Below are 15,513 nucleotides of genomic sequence, written 5' to 3'. Positions count from 1 at the left end.
CGGTCCGCAAACTGCGGATCCGCAAAAAACGGAAGCTGCCTGCGTGCCTCCCGCAATTTGTGGAACTGAACAGGCGGCCCATTGTAGACATGCCTATTCTTGTCCGCAAAATGGACAAGAATAGGACATGGTATATTTTTTTTGCGGTGCCTTGGAACGGAGCAACGGATGCGGACAGCACACGCTGTCCGCATCTTTTGCGGCCCCGTTGAAGTGAATGGGTCCGCAAAACCGTCGTGTGCATGAGGCCTTAAGCTGATTTCAGTATTCCAATCTACATATTGTAAAACATTGTAGAAGCCTGGCAGATTTGCTGTTCTATAGTTCTTCATTTTTCAATCTGTCACCTACAAGCTCCCATATACAGAATGCTGACAGATGGAGCGTTAGGCAGCACATATAGTGATCACTCTCACTAAAGCTTCATTTTCTACAGGATTTTGGCCATTATTTAAATTAACCATAGAAAGGATGAATTACAGTTAACAGACCGGCCAACATTTCCCTATGCTAGATGATTCCCCCTACAACCTTCTGTATCATAGATATCTAATAAGGATTGCCCTAATAATCTGTGTACCAGTAGTTGAGTAGACTGAAGACAGCCTGTACCCATTGATTGATGCTCAGCGTGTTCATGTACATTTGGTGTCTCTGGCATCCTTTTACTCATTCTCTCTTTTCCGTGCAGTCTAATGTGTTAGGATGCATCTGTCAGTCTTGCCATAGTGTCTGCTGTTGCTTGGTGCCCTGGAACATTAAGGTACACCGGCCGTAGCTCAGACGCTCCCACTCAGATGGGTGCTGTCAATTTGTAGAATTAGATCTACAACCTCTTTATCTTTCTTCACCAGCGTTGTCTCTCAGGATAAGGCCATGATTACAAAGGATTCTAGGACCACAATACAGTCTGATTCCATATACTACTGTAATATTCATGAGGAGATCCCAATGAGAAGATGAAGGCACTCATATGGAACCTCCATTAGACATAAATTCTGCTAATATAAGCTACAAATACCAATATATGTGTCATTAAAAGCCTTCCAAACAGTCAATTTAGCTGGTATTAATGCTTTGTCATTCTATTGTATGACTTAGCTTCTGGTACTAACAGTAAATGTGTACTGGGAGAGACTGTTCTCTATTCCCTCGAGAATCATATGTATTGTGTCTCTCTGATAAGTCATGCCACTTCAGGGTCAGATTACAGAGAGCACAGATCTTCATTCTCCAATCGATGGAGGACGCTTATTGGTCCTATGTACAGTTCTGGTTCAATCATGACCCTGTTCTGGAAACGCTGACCTGTTGTAATAGAATAGCATGACCTAGTTAGACCTTTGCTCTGTAATATTCTGCTTATATTATATATATGTAGTAATAATAGCTTAGAGCTAACAGTATTATACCTAGCTGTTTTTGAGATGGATTTATCACACAAACATGTAGTATACTTTTACTGGCATCTCATAACATGGCATCCATTGGAAGCTTTGTAAACTTGACTGGAATGACCGGTCACAGGGGCTTGAGGAACATGTGTCCTGGGTCAGCTCCAAGAAGCTTCTACACCGAGTAGGGTATTCAGATATAGAGCAGAACTCTAAGGGGCACATTTATTGAGACCAGTATTTTAGACGCCGGTCTTAAAAAAGCCCCATAGCTGATGGAGGATCCGCCGAAGTTAGGAAGAGGCGCCGGCCTCTCCATAACTTCAGCGCATCCAGCACCAGTTTTAAATGTAAGGCAGCTTCCGAGCTGTCTTAAATTTAGACAATTTTCTACATCTAAAACAGGCATAGAAAAGGATGAATGAGACGGGCCTGCCGACCCTTCCACGACCACTTTTTTTTAGACCTGGCATGAGCGGGGAAAAGTCGCAGATTGTGGTGCAAATAACCATCTGTGCCTTAAATACGACCTATTTTTGGCGTATTTCATTATAATAAATGACCCCCTAAATCTTTACCCTGGATGATGGAAAGGCTCCAGTAGCTACAACTCTGCATATCTTTACATGTGGATAAAATAAAATTGTTTGGACCCTTCTGCTAAAGAAAGAAAAACCCAGAATGGTCACTGAAATAACTTGAAACTGACAAAAGTAATACATATACATGTACATGCATCATCATTCATATAATAATTTAATTCAGAATTCCATTTGTTTGACAGTTTAATTCAACTAAATTATCCTCAAATAATATTCCAGGTATTAACCGAATGTATTTATGTTAAAGAGATTGTCCAGGAGTAGAAAAACATTGCTGCTTTCTTCCAAAAACACTGCTACAGCTGTCTGTGGGTTGTGTCTGGTATTGCAGCTCAATCTCATTCACTTCAGTACCAGACACAACACATGTGGCGCTGTTTTTTGGAAGAAAGCAGTCATGTTTTCCTAATCTTGGACAATCCCTTTAAGGGTCCATTCACACGTCCGCAATTTCGTTCCGCATTTTGCAGAACGGAATTGCGGACCCATTCATTTCTATGGGGCAGCACGATGTGCTGCCTGGATCCAGAATTGCGGATCCGCACTTCCGGGTCTGCAATTCCGTTCCCCAAAAAAATTGAAAATTTTCTATTAAGTGCCGGTGATGTGCGGTCTGCAAAATGCGGAACGCACATTGCCGGTGTCCGTGTTTTGAGGATCCATGGATCCACAAAACACACACGGACGTGTGAATGGACCCTAACTCTCCCAAATCTAGACATGAGTAGATTCTATATTGACTTATAGATAAATATACATAAGTAGATTCTGAAGGGGTCATGATATTTTGTGGTTTTACTAAGACATACTTGTCAGTTTATGGCTTCTTAGTTTTTCATACTATGAATGGTATCCATGCCACATGACCTGTAACTGAAGGGTAGGGTCATGATCGTATAGATGACGCTTTATGTATAGAATATTTAGAAAGCATTTTCACTTACCACAACCACACAACAGCGAAGTTGTAATGCTGTACCGTGCTGCAAAGCACGACGGTCGTCAGTCTGGTACCATTAAAGTGCATTGTATGTACAATAACTTGGCATAGTGTGTATGTATGTATATATATATATACACAGAGTGTGTGTGCGTGTGTTATATATATATATATATATATATATATATATATATATACACACACACACACACACACACACACAGTGTAATATATATATACACACACACATTCAAAATATAAATACTGTCTTCAACATCTAAATAATGGTGTATAGGGTGAATGTATCAGTTCATGGAGATTGAATGGTAATTGAAAACAATAATACATCCTGTGATCAAGTTATTTTAAAGAAACATGATGTAACATTTTATTAAATAATCAATAATACTACATTAATAATGATAAATAAGATGACAGATGTGCAGAAATTCCTTTTTGCATTAACACAAAAATTTAACATTTAAGCATTTCCTTGTATTGCTATTTCTTCACAAAAGCTCTCAACATGAATTCCAGGAACATATTTGACCTATATTTTTGCAGCTGGTTGGTGGTGGTGGTGGCTTTTCAAGCTATATATGCCAGAGGGCAGACAGCAGAGACAGTTCTGATAGATCACAAAGGGGCTGCCCTGATGAGTCACAGGTATCCCTAGGAAGCCATGTTGGGTAATCTCACTATGCTGTTCTTAGATATGTTACAGATAAAAAAAAAAAAAAAGGTAATAGTAAATGTATGCTAACATCACAATGTAGCATTGCCGTATCTATAATAATTAAATCCCTGTGTGAGTACGCTGTGTCCACGTGTGTCACCAGTTTTGCACTGGGTATGCGCGGCAGGGCGTACAATCAGGACACAGCGCTGCACACGGACACATCGCTACACACAGGTTTCACTGCAGGGTGTCAGCAGTCTGACTACCCATAGATATCTCCGAGACCCCTGGAAAGGGCTAACCATCGGGTCGCTGCTCTGCTGTGGCAGCGGCCGATGCTTGAAGGGTTAATGCTCCTGCACACAACACCCCGCCACCCATTTTCAAGATGCCAAGATGCAGAGCGTGCAGCGCCCCACGTTTCAAGATGGCAGAGCACGCAGCATACCCCCCCACCACCTATCTACCCTTTGAGGATGGCAGAGCGGCAGCAGGGTAGAGTGTTAGCTGTAATGTACAGCTAACACTCTGCTTGAAACGGCGGACATCGGTGCTGGCACCGATGTCGGCCATTTAACCCCTTCCATGCAGTGGTCCTTAGGGACCGCTTTATGGAGGGGCTAACCATCGGGCCGCTGCTCTGCTGTGGCAGCGGCCGATTCTTGAAGGGTAAACTGAGGGAGGTAGCTCCCTTCCACCCCCATCGGGCCGCTGCGGTTTGGCAGCGTCCTGATGGTTACCATGGCAACTGGACACCTTCACAGGCATCCGGCTTGCCATGGTATATCCTGATCAGGCTCCTGTTAAAGGCAGGAACCTGATCAGGCTAATTAGGGTCCATTCACAAGTCCGTAAGTGTTTAGCGGATCTGCAAATATCGCCGCATCGTTAGGACCTGCGCTATAAAAATATCACATTATCTACTCTGTCAGGTGAACATTGTAAAAAAAAACTAATAAAAAACAAAAACTGTATATATATATATATATATATATATATATATACACATATACATACACACACACACACACACACATACATATATACACACACACACACAATGCACAACTACCTCTAGCAAAAGAATTCTATACTGCAGGAATAACCCTAATAATAACACAACGACTGCACCGCTCACACCAGCGCACCGGCAAGCAGGTCGGAGCGCCACCATTTCTGTTTTTCTGTTTGTCAGTCCCAGCACTATCAGCCATATAGAGAGGAGCCCCTGTCAGCAGTCTGCCCTACCAGCAGTCTCAGCACCAGCAGTCAGTGCCAGTCGTACAGCCATCAGTCACAGTGCCAGCAGTGTCAGCCACCAGTCAGTGCCAACCATCTTAACCATCAGTCAGTGCCACCAGTCTCCGCTAGAGCTAGCACTCAGTGCCAGCTGTCTCAGCCGCAGCCTCAGCCAGAGCCACCAATCAGTGCAAGCAGTCTCAGCCATAGTGTCACGGCTGTATGTGAGCAACAATAGTATACACCGTTAAAGAGCTACTGACCGGACCCAAACTAGGGAGGATAAAGGGTGACCCCTGTCCGACCCTCAAAGCTCTCCCTATTCTGCTAAAGCACATGCCCGGATCCAAATGGCGGAACGAGGCATGCCCACGTGCCTAAGACTGATGACCACTGTAACCCCTACAATAGTGGAAGGGGCACGGCCACCGGTCCCCTACTCAGTATATGGAGGGAACCGTGGCCACCTCAGATCCAGTCAGAAAATAATCAGGTACACAACAATGTCTGTACACTTAGCTGAAGGTGTTGCAGCCGCAGAGAAGACGGATCCAAGGACAGCTGGCAATATCCGGAGTGCTTGCTGTAGCAGAACACAGGTCCAGTGAACTGATAGCTACAAGTGAAGATACTAAAGCAAGAGCTACAACTGAAATGAGAACTATAATCCACGCCCTACAATAGGAGGAGGGGTGATATAAAGAGAGGGAAATCAAACGCATGAGGAACAGCTGGGAGGAAGGAAACCAAAAGTAAACAGAGCAGTGAGAACTCCTCCCAGCTCTAGTAGTGAAATCATCACAGGGGTGGAGAAACAGAGCTGTGAGAACGTCCCAAAGCTCTGGTAGTGACAGTACCCCCCCCTCTACGGGTGGACTCCGGACACCCAGGACCCACCTTCTCAGGATGAGCCTTATGAAATGCCCTGATGAGGCAAGTGGCTTTAATGTCCGACACCGGAACCCACATCCTCTCCTCAGGACCATAACCCTTCCAATGAACGAGGTACTGAAGAGAACCGCGGACAATGCGAGAGTCCACAATTCTGGAAACCTCAAACTCCAGATTGCCATCAACCAAAATCGGAGGAGGAGGCAAAGAGGAGGGTACCGTGGGCTGGACATATGGTTTTAAGAGAGATCTGTGAAATACATTATGTATCTTCCAAACCCGTGGAAGATCAAGACGGAAGGCAACAGGATTGATGACTGACAAGATTTTATAAGGCCCAATAAACTTGGGACCCAATTTCCAGGAGGGAACCTTCAGTTTAATGTTTCTTGTAGACAACCACACCAGATCACCCACATTCAGGTCCGGACCAGGCACACGTCTCTTATCAGCCACACGCCTATACCTCTCACTCATCTTTTTAAGATTACTCTGAATCTTTTGCCAAATGGTAGACAAAGACGAGGAAAATCTCTCCTTCTCAGGTAAACCAGAAAGAGCCCCTCCCGAGAATGTCCCAAACTGCGGATGGAACCCATATGCACCAAAGAATGGTGACTTATCAGAAGATTCCTGACGACGGTTGTTCAGAGCAAACTCAGCAAGAGGGAGAAATGAACACCAATCCTCCTGGTTCTCTGCCACAAAACAGCGCAAATATGTCTCCAGATTCTGATTGAGGCGCTCAGTCTGACCATTCGACTGCGGGTGAAAAGCAGAAGAGAAGGACAGCCGAACCCCCAGGCGAGAACAGAAAGCCTTCCAGAACCTGGACACAAACTGCGTGCCTCTATCGGAAACAATATCAGAGGGAATGCCGTGCAATTTAACAATATGGTCGACAAAAGCTTGCGCCAACGTTTTAGCATTGGGTAAACCAGGGAAAGGTACGAAATGAGCCATCTTGCTAAAACGGTCCACCACCACCAGGATCACCGACTTCCCCGAGGAAGATCCGTGATAAAGTCCATGGACAGGTGTGTCCAAGGACGGGAAGGTATGGGTAACGGGAGAAGGGAACCTGAAGGCCATGAACGAGGGACCTTAGCGCGAGCGCACGTCTCACAAGCAGCCACAAAACCCTCCACCGACTTACGAAGAGTCGGCCACGAAAATCTCAGAGCAATGAGATCTACCGTGGCTCTACTCCCGGGGTGACCAGCAAGAACCGTATCATGATGCTCCTTAAAGAGTTTGTGACGTAGCTCAGGAGGCACGAACAACTTCCCAGAAGGACAACGGGCAGGTGCTTCAGTCTGGGCAGCCTGGACCTCGGCCTCCAAATCGGAATATAGAGCAGAAACAACTACCCCCTCCGCCAAAATGGGACCCGGGTCCTCGGAGTTTCCTCCTCCCGGAAAACAGCGAGAGAGAGCATCAGCCTTCACATTTTTTATCCCAGGTCGGAATGTAACAACAAAATTGAATCTGGAGAAGAACAGAGACCATCTGGCCTGTCTCGGATTCATACGCCTGGCCGACTCCAAGTATGCCAGATTCTTATGGTCGGTAAAAACGGTGATAGGGTGCCTGGCCCCCTCCAACCAATGGCGCCATTCCTCGAAAGCCAACTTGATGGCCAACAACTCCCTATCTCCCACATCATAGTTTCTCTCTGCCGGGGAGAGTTTTTTTAGAGAAAAAGGCACAGGGTCGCCATTTGGCAGGAGAAGGGCCCTGGGACAAAACCGCACCCACACCCACCTCGGAAGCATCCACCTCAACAATAAAAGGTAAGGAAACATCGGGATGCACCAAGACGGGAAAGGACGCAAAACTCTCTTTAATCTTAGAAAAGGCTGCAAGCGCCTCCTCCGACCAAGAGGAAAAATCCGCCCCCTTTTTTGTCATGTCAGTGAGGGGTTTGACAACAGAGGAATAATTGAAAATGAACTTTCTGTAATAGTTCGCAAAACCCAGAAAGCGCATCAATGCCTTCTGATTCTCAGGAAGCTCCCACTCAAGTACAGCACGGACCTTCTCCGGATCCATGCGAAAACCAGGAGCAGAGAGGAGAAAACCCAGAAATTGAATCTCCGATACCATAAAAAGACATTTCTCCAGCTTGGCGTACAATTTATTTTCCCGCAGAATCTGCAGAACCTGAAAAAGATGATCCTGATGGGTCTGAACATCAGGGGAAAAAAATCAAAATATCATCAAGATACACCAATAAAAATTTCCCCATTAAATGGTAGAAAATACTATTAACAAAATGCTGAAAGACGGCCGGAGCATTCATCAGGCCGAAAGGCATGACGAGATTCTCGAAATGCCCGTTTGGGGTATTAAAGGCAGTTTTCCATTCATCCCCCTCTCTGACCCTGACCAGGTTGTACGTGCCTCTCAAATCCAATTTGGAAAACACCTTGGCCCCAACAATTTGGTTGAAGAGGTCCGGGATCAGAGGAAGGGGATAGGGATCGCGAATCGTGATACGGTTCAGCTCCCTAAAATCTAGGCAAGGTCTCAGAGAGCCATCTTTTTTTTTAACAAAAAAAAACCCCGCGGCCACAGGTGACTTTGAGGGACGAATATGCCCCTTCTCGAGACTCTCGGAGATATAAGTTCGCATTGCGATTCTTTCCGGTTGTGAGAGATTGTAGAGGCGTGCTTTTGGCAGCTTGGCGCCGGGAATGAGGTTAATGGGACAGTCAAACTCCCGGTGAGGAGGTAGCTCCTGAACACCGCTCTCGGAAAACACGTCCGAGAAATCAGAGAAATGATGGCACAGTTTTAGTAGACACCTCTGCAAAAGTCGCTGTGAGACAATTCTCTCTACAAAAGTCACTCCACTCATTTATTTGCCTTCCTTGCCAATCAATAGTGGGGTTATGTCTAGTGAGCCAGGGTAACCCCAAAACTAGAGGAGAAGGCAATCCGTTAAGGACAAAACAAGATATATCCTCCACATGAGTGTCACCTACAGCTAGCCGGATATTGTGAACAATGCCCTTCAGAGATCTCTGTGAGAGTGGAGCAGAGTCAATAGCAAAAACAGGTATATCCTTTTCTAATGTGCAAACCTGAAAACCATGCATGGCTACAAATTGAGTGTCAATAAGATTGACGGCCGCTCCACTATCGACAAAAATCTCACAAGAAATGACTTTGCTCTCTAGCGCCACCCTGGCAGACAGGAGAAAACGGGAACTGCAGGTCAGAGGAAAAGCATCAATTCCTACATCAACTTTGCCCAAAGTAGCAGATGAAGCAGAACTTGATGATTTACCTTTTGAGGTTTTTCTCTTATTATCGCTCTTAGTACAGTTCAAGAATCTCCTAGACGGACAAACATTTGCCAAATGACCTATGCCCCCACAACAAAAACACACCATACTCTGAGTACTAAATCCTCTTTTATCAGGGGCAAGTCGACCTAGCTGCATGGGCTCCTCCTCAGAGGGGAGCGAGACAGGATGAGGCCCCTGCACACTGAATGAGTCCGCACCACTGCCCCTAGACTGACAATGGCTGGACAGAGGGGTCTCGTTTCTTTCTCTTAGACGTCTGTCAAGGCGTACCGCCAATGACATGGCAGACTCTAAGGACGTTGGTCTCTCATGGAAAGCAAACGCATCTTTCAATCTCTCTGAGAGACCATGACAGAACTGACTCCGGAGTGCAGCATCATTCCAACCCGAATCAGCTGCCCATCTCCGAAATTCAGAACAATAAAGCTCCGCAGACAGTTTGTTCTGGCATAAAACACGTAAGTTAGATTCGGCCAGAGCAACACGATCCGGGTCATCATAAATCTGCCCCAGGGCCACAAAAAATCTTTCCACGGATCGAAGGGAGGGATCCCCTGATGGCAGCGAAAAAGCCCAAGTCTGAGCATTACCCCTGAGCAGGGAGATGACAATCCTCACCCTCTGCTCCTCCTTACCAGAGGAGTAGGGACACAAGCAAAAATTGAGTTTGCATGCCTCTCTGAAGCGAACAAAATTCTCACTGCCCCGAGAACGTTTCCGTAAGTGAGACCTTTGGCTCGCAACAGTCTCCATGAGCCGGAGCAGAGCCCAATGCTTGAAGCTGAGTCATAGATTGACGGAGATCCGCTACTTCCAAAGAAAGACCCTGCATGCGGTCAACCAGGCCAGAAAGCGGATCCATGTCAAAAAAGGACGGTTTTGGTGGATTATAATGTCACGGCTGTATGTGAGCAACAATAGTATACACCGTAAAAGAGCTACTGACCGGACCCAAACTAGGGAGGATAAAGGGTGACCCCTGTCCGACCCTCAAAGCTCTCCCTATTCTGCTAAAGCACATGCCCGGATCCAAATGGCGGAACGAGGCATGCCCACGTGCCTAAGACTGATGACCACTGTAACCCCTACAATAGTGGAAGGGGCACGGCCACCGGTGCCCTACTCAGTATATGGAGGGAACCGTGGCCACCTCAGATCCAGTCAGAAAATAATCAGGTACACAACAATGTCTGTACACTTAGCTGAAGGTGTTGCAGCCGCAGAGAAGACGGATCCAAGGACAGCTGGCAATATCCAGAGTGCTTGCTGCAGCAGAACACAGGTCCAGTGAACTGATAGCTACAAGTGAAGATACTAAAGCAAGAGCTACAACTGAAATGAGAACTATAATCCACGCCCTACAATAGGAGGAGGGGTGATATAAAGAGAGGGAAATCAAACGCATGAGGAACAGCTGGGAGGAAGGAAACCAAAAGTAAACAGAGCAGTGAGAACTCCTCCCAGCTCTAGTAGTGAAATCCTCACAGGGGTGGAGAAACAGAGCTGTGAGAACGTCCCAAAGCTCTGGTAGTGACACATAGCCAGCACTCAGTGCCAGCAGTCTCAGCCACAGCCAGCAAGCTCAGCTGTAGCCACCAGTCAGTGCCAGCAGTCTCAGCCACAGCTGCCAGTCTCAGCCACCAGTCAGTGCCAGCATTCTTAGATACAGCCAGCACTCAGTGCCAGCAGGCTAACCCACAAGCCACAGCCACCAGGCAGTGCCAGCAGTCGCAGCCACAGCCAGCAGTCTCAGCCAACAGTCAGTGCCAGCAGTCTCAGCCACAAGCCACAGCCAACAATCTCAGCCACAGCCACTAGTCAGTGGTAGCAGTCTCAGCCACAGCCGCCAGTCTGTCTAGTACAGCATATAAAGTGTGATCACAATATAGCAGTATATATAAAGTGTGATCACAATATAGCAGTATATATAAAGTATAATCACAACAATATAGCAGTATATAAAGTATAATCGCAATATAGCAGTATATATAAAGTGTGATCACAACAATATAGCAATATATAAAGAAAAAACACAATATAGCAGTATATAAAAAGTATGATTACAATATAACAGTTGTAGTATGGTGAACATAAATGTAAAGTCCTGGAAGGGGTGTATATCCCACCCAGGTTCCTCAACTGGGTGATGTAAATGAAATCCAGAAAGTTAAAATGGTCTCAGCAATGTGTAGGCTGCTGAGACAGTTTTGATAAGTTTATGGGCTGGATTTTTATTGGACTGTGGAAGGTAGGCTTGGTAGAGGGACCTCCCCAGTCCACCCTATTCCGGGGCAGGTTTTCCCCTAGCCTGAGGGATCCCCAGCTGAAGCCAGCTGGGATCATTAAGGGGAAATAAAACACAGTCCATGCTGGCAGTCTGGAGAGAGTGATGCCTGGGAAGATGGCTGTCCTGTGGGTTAGAGAAGCCGATTTTTCTGTGTGACCTGTGCTCAATAGGTGAGCTAGGATCTTCACTGTATTAGCCAGAGCCCAGACGGGCAGGTGTTTATTTTGGTTTGGTTTATGTTTTTTTAGTGCTGGACCTTCACTTTACCCAGTGCGCTATAACTGGGGTTTGCCTGTATTGCCGGAGTGTAATGAAAAATAAAGCATAATTTGGACTTTAACCCTCTGGTCTGCAAAAGAATCTTTCACCACCGCCCTGCTTGAGAGAGCAATCCCTCACAGTATATATAGTATAATCACAATATAGCAGTATATAAAAAGTATGAGCACAATATAGCAGTATAAGATTAAGGGCTCGTTCACACAAACGTATTTTGCTTTCCGTATATGGGACGTTTTCTGCGTTCCATATACGGAACCATTCATTTCAATGGGTCTGCAAAACATGCGGACAGCACTCTGTGTGCTGTCCGCATCCGTTGCTCTGTTCCATGGCCCCGCAAAAATTATGAGGCATGTCCTATTCTTGCCTGTTTTGCAGACAAGAATACGCATTCTATAATGGCCTCCTATTCCGTTCCGCAATTGTGGAAGGCACAGGGGCGGCACCTGTTTTTTGTGGATCCGCAATTTGCGGACCACAAAAAACGGCACAGTCGTGTGAACGAGCCCTAAACTTGCATGAGTTCAGTCCCTGAAAAAATTTCATTTTTCCATCAGTTTTGCTTCAGTGTTTTCTGCAATTCTGTTAAATTTTTGCATTTATTCCATGCAGATGACATCAGTTTTCATGTGTTTTTCATTCACGTGAAAAGAACTGAATAAGGCTACATGCACACGACCGTATTTGTTTTGCGGTCCGCAAAAAAAACGGATGACATCCGTATGCCATCCGTTTTTTTTTTTTGGCGGATCTATTGTAACAATGCCTAAAACGGACAAGAATAGGACATGCTCTATTTTTTTGGCGGGGCTGCGGAACGGACATACAGATGCGGATAGTACACAGTGTGCTGTCAGCATTTTTAGTGGACCCATTAAAATGAATGGGTCCGCATCCTATCCTCAAAAAAAAAAAACGGAACGGAAACAAACAACGTTCGTGCGCATGTAGCCTAACATACAGCATTTCCTAGCAATCACTGGTGAAAATTGGACTTTCCCTCATGCACAGTACTTGCATTTGGCTGTGTTTTTTATACAGACCCTTTCATTTCTGTGGGGTCCTTCTTAAATGAAAGATGCAAAATCTGCATTTCACTCCGAGTGATCTTGTATGAGAAAGCCCATTGACACTAATGGGCCAGTTTTCACTTCTGGTGCTGCCCGTTTCAAACATGGAGGACACCCGCGCATGAAGCTCACCTCAAAAAGAAAAATCTTGTGCTTAGAGTAAGGCCTCATGCACACGAACGTTTTTTTTCACGGTCCGCAAAAACAGGGTCCGTAGGTCCGTGATCCGTGACCGTTTTTTCGTCCGTGGGTCTTCCTTGATTTTTGGCGGATCCACGGACATGAAAAAAAAGTCATTTTGGTGTCCGCCTGGCCGTGCGGAGCCAAACGGATCCGTCCTGAATTACAATGCAAGTCAATGGGGACGGATCCGTTTGACGTTGACACAATATGGTGCCATTTCAAACGGATCCGTCCCCATTGACTTTCAATGTAAAGTCCGGAGTCCCTTTTATACCATCAGATCGGAGTTTTCTCCAATCCGATGGTATATTTTAACTTGAAGCGTCCCCATCACCATGGGAACGCCTCTATGTTAGAATATACTGTCGGATATGAGTTAGATCGTGAAACCTCATTTCCGACAGTATATTCTAACACAGAGGCGTTCCCATGGTGATGGGGACGCTTCTAGTTAGAATATACTACAAACTGTGTACCTGACTGCCCCCTGCTGCCTAGCAGCATCCGATCTCTTACAGGGGGCCGTGATCAGCACAATTAACCCCTCAGGTGCCGCACCTGAAGGGGTTAATTGTACTATCATATCCCCCTGTAAGAGATCAGGGCTGCCAGGCAGCAGGGGGCAGACCCCCCCCCCCCCCCCCCCAGTTTGAATATCATTGGTGGAAAGTGCGGCCCCCCCCCCCCCCTTCCTCCATTGTAATAAATCGTTGGTGGCACAGTGTGCGCCCCCCCCTTCCTCCCTCTATTGTAATAATTCGTTGGTGGCACAGTGTGCCCCCCCCCGCCTCCCCCCCCCTTCCTCCCTCTATTGTAATAATTCGTTGGTGGCACAGTGTGCGCCCCCCCCCCCCTTCCTCCCTCTATTGTAATAAATCGTTGGTGCAAATCATTGGCCCCCTCCCTCTATAGCATTTTCAACATTGGTGGCCAGTGTGCGGCCTCCCATCTTGCGCCCCCCCCCCCCCCCCCCCCCCCCCCCCCCCCCCCCCCCCCCCCCCCCCCCCCCCCCGATCATTGGTGGCAGCGGGTTACTAGCAATAGTACAAGATTCATACTTACCTGGGAGCTGTGATGTTCGTGTCCGGCCGGGAGCTCCTCCTACTGGTAAGTGACGGTTCATTTAGCAATGCGCCGCACAGACCTGTCACTGTCACTTACCAGTAGGTGGAGCTCCCGGCCGGACACGAACATCGCAGCAGCAGGTAAGTATTAATCTTCTACTATTGTACTATTGCTAAGTAACCATGGCAACGAGGACTGTAGTAGCGTCCTGGTTGCCATGGTTACCGATCGGAGCCCCAGCGAATAAACTGGGACTCCGATCGGAACTCCGCTGCCACCAATGATGATGGGGGGGGGGGGGGGGGGGAGATGGGAGGCTGCACACTGGCCACCAACGTTGTTAATGCTATAGAGGGGGGGGGGGGGGGGCAATGGGGGGCGCACACTGTGCCACCAACGATTTATTACAATAGAGGGAGGAAGGGGGGGGGGGCGCACACTGTGCCACCAACGAATTATTACAATAGAGGGAGGGGGGGGGGCCGCACTGGCCACCAATGATATTCAAACTGGGGAGGGGGGGGAGGGTCTGCCCCCTGCTGCCTGGCAGCCCTGATCTCTTACAGGGGGATATGATAGTACAATTAACCCTTTCAGGTGCCGCACCTGAAGGGGTTAATTGTGCTGATCACGGCCCCCTGTAAGAGATCGGGTGCTGCCAGGCAGCAGGGGGCAGTCTTGTACACAGTTTGTAGTGTATTCTAACTAGAAGCGTCCCCATCACCATGGGAACGCTTCTGTGTTAGAATATACTGTCGGTTCTGAGTTTTCACGAAGTGAAAACTCAGCTTTGAAAAAGCTTTTATGCAGACGGATCTTCGGATCCGTCTGTATAAAAACTAAACTACGGCCACGGATCACGGACACGGATGCCAATCTTGTGTGCATCCGTGTTCTTTCACGGACCCATTGACTTGAATGGGTCCGTGAACCGTTGGCCGTGAAAAAAATAGGACAGGTCATATTTTTTTCACGGCCAGGAAACACGGATCACGGATGCGGCTGCAAAACGGTGCATTTTCCGATTTTTCCACGGACCCATTGAAAGTCAATGGGTCCGCGAAAAAAAACGGAAAACGGCACAACGGCCACGGGTGCACACAACGGTCGTGTGCATGAGGCCTAAGTCTATCATTAGCTGATTGTGCTGCATGTATAAAGCAACATAATACGTATTGTCAGCTGCCTTGTCCTTATAATTGTATGAAATACAGCCCTGAAATCATGGGTTCTGTTCTTTGTCTTCCTCTGAACCTGATCTATCGTGATCCACCACACCCCATGCACACAGAAGCATACAGATAGCTGGTGACTGGCTCGTGTAGCCTTATAGCTACTCCCAATTGTGGGAAGATGGCTGGACCATTGTACAAACCAAGCACTTCTACTTTTTGTCCACCCCCATTTCTTCATAGATTGTAAGCTCTTGTGAGCAGGCTCCTTATTCCCCTTGTTTTACTTGTTGACTTGTTTGTTGCTATGTTATTTATGACTGTTTGTAGTTGAACCCCCTGAGTGTAAAGCATTGTGGAATATGTTGGCGCTATATAAATAAAAATTATTTGCC

The 15,513-nt window shown here is 46.8% G+C and overlaps 1 protein-coding gene across 5 annotated transcripts in view; it reads left to right on the top strand.

Moving 5' to 3' along the window:
• The window catches only part of NHSL1 (NHS like 1), a 229,931-nt gene that overhangs the window by 197,027 nt on the left and 17,391 nt on the right, over window positions 1–15,513 (top strand). The gene's annotated exons all lie outside the window — the stretch shown is intronic.

This window comes from Bufo bufo, chromosome 4 (genome assembly GCF_905171765.1).
Source record: "Bufo bufo chromosome 4, aBufBuf1.1, whole genome shotgun sequence".
Lineage (NCBI taxonomy): Eukaryota > Metazoa > Chordata > Amphibia > Anura > Bufonidae > Bufo > Bufo bufo.
The sequence above is the reverse complement of the archived record's forward strand: the minus strand, read 5'-3'. Positions and strand labels throughout refer to the sequence as shown.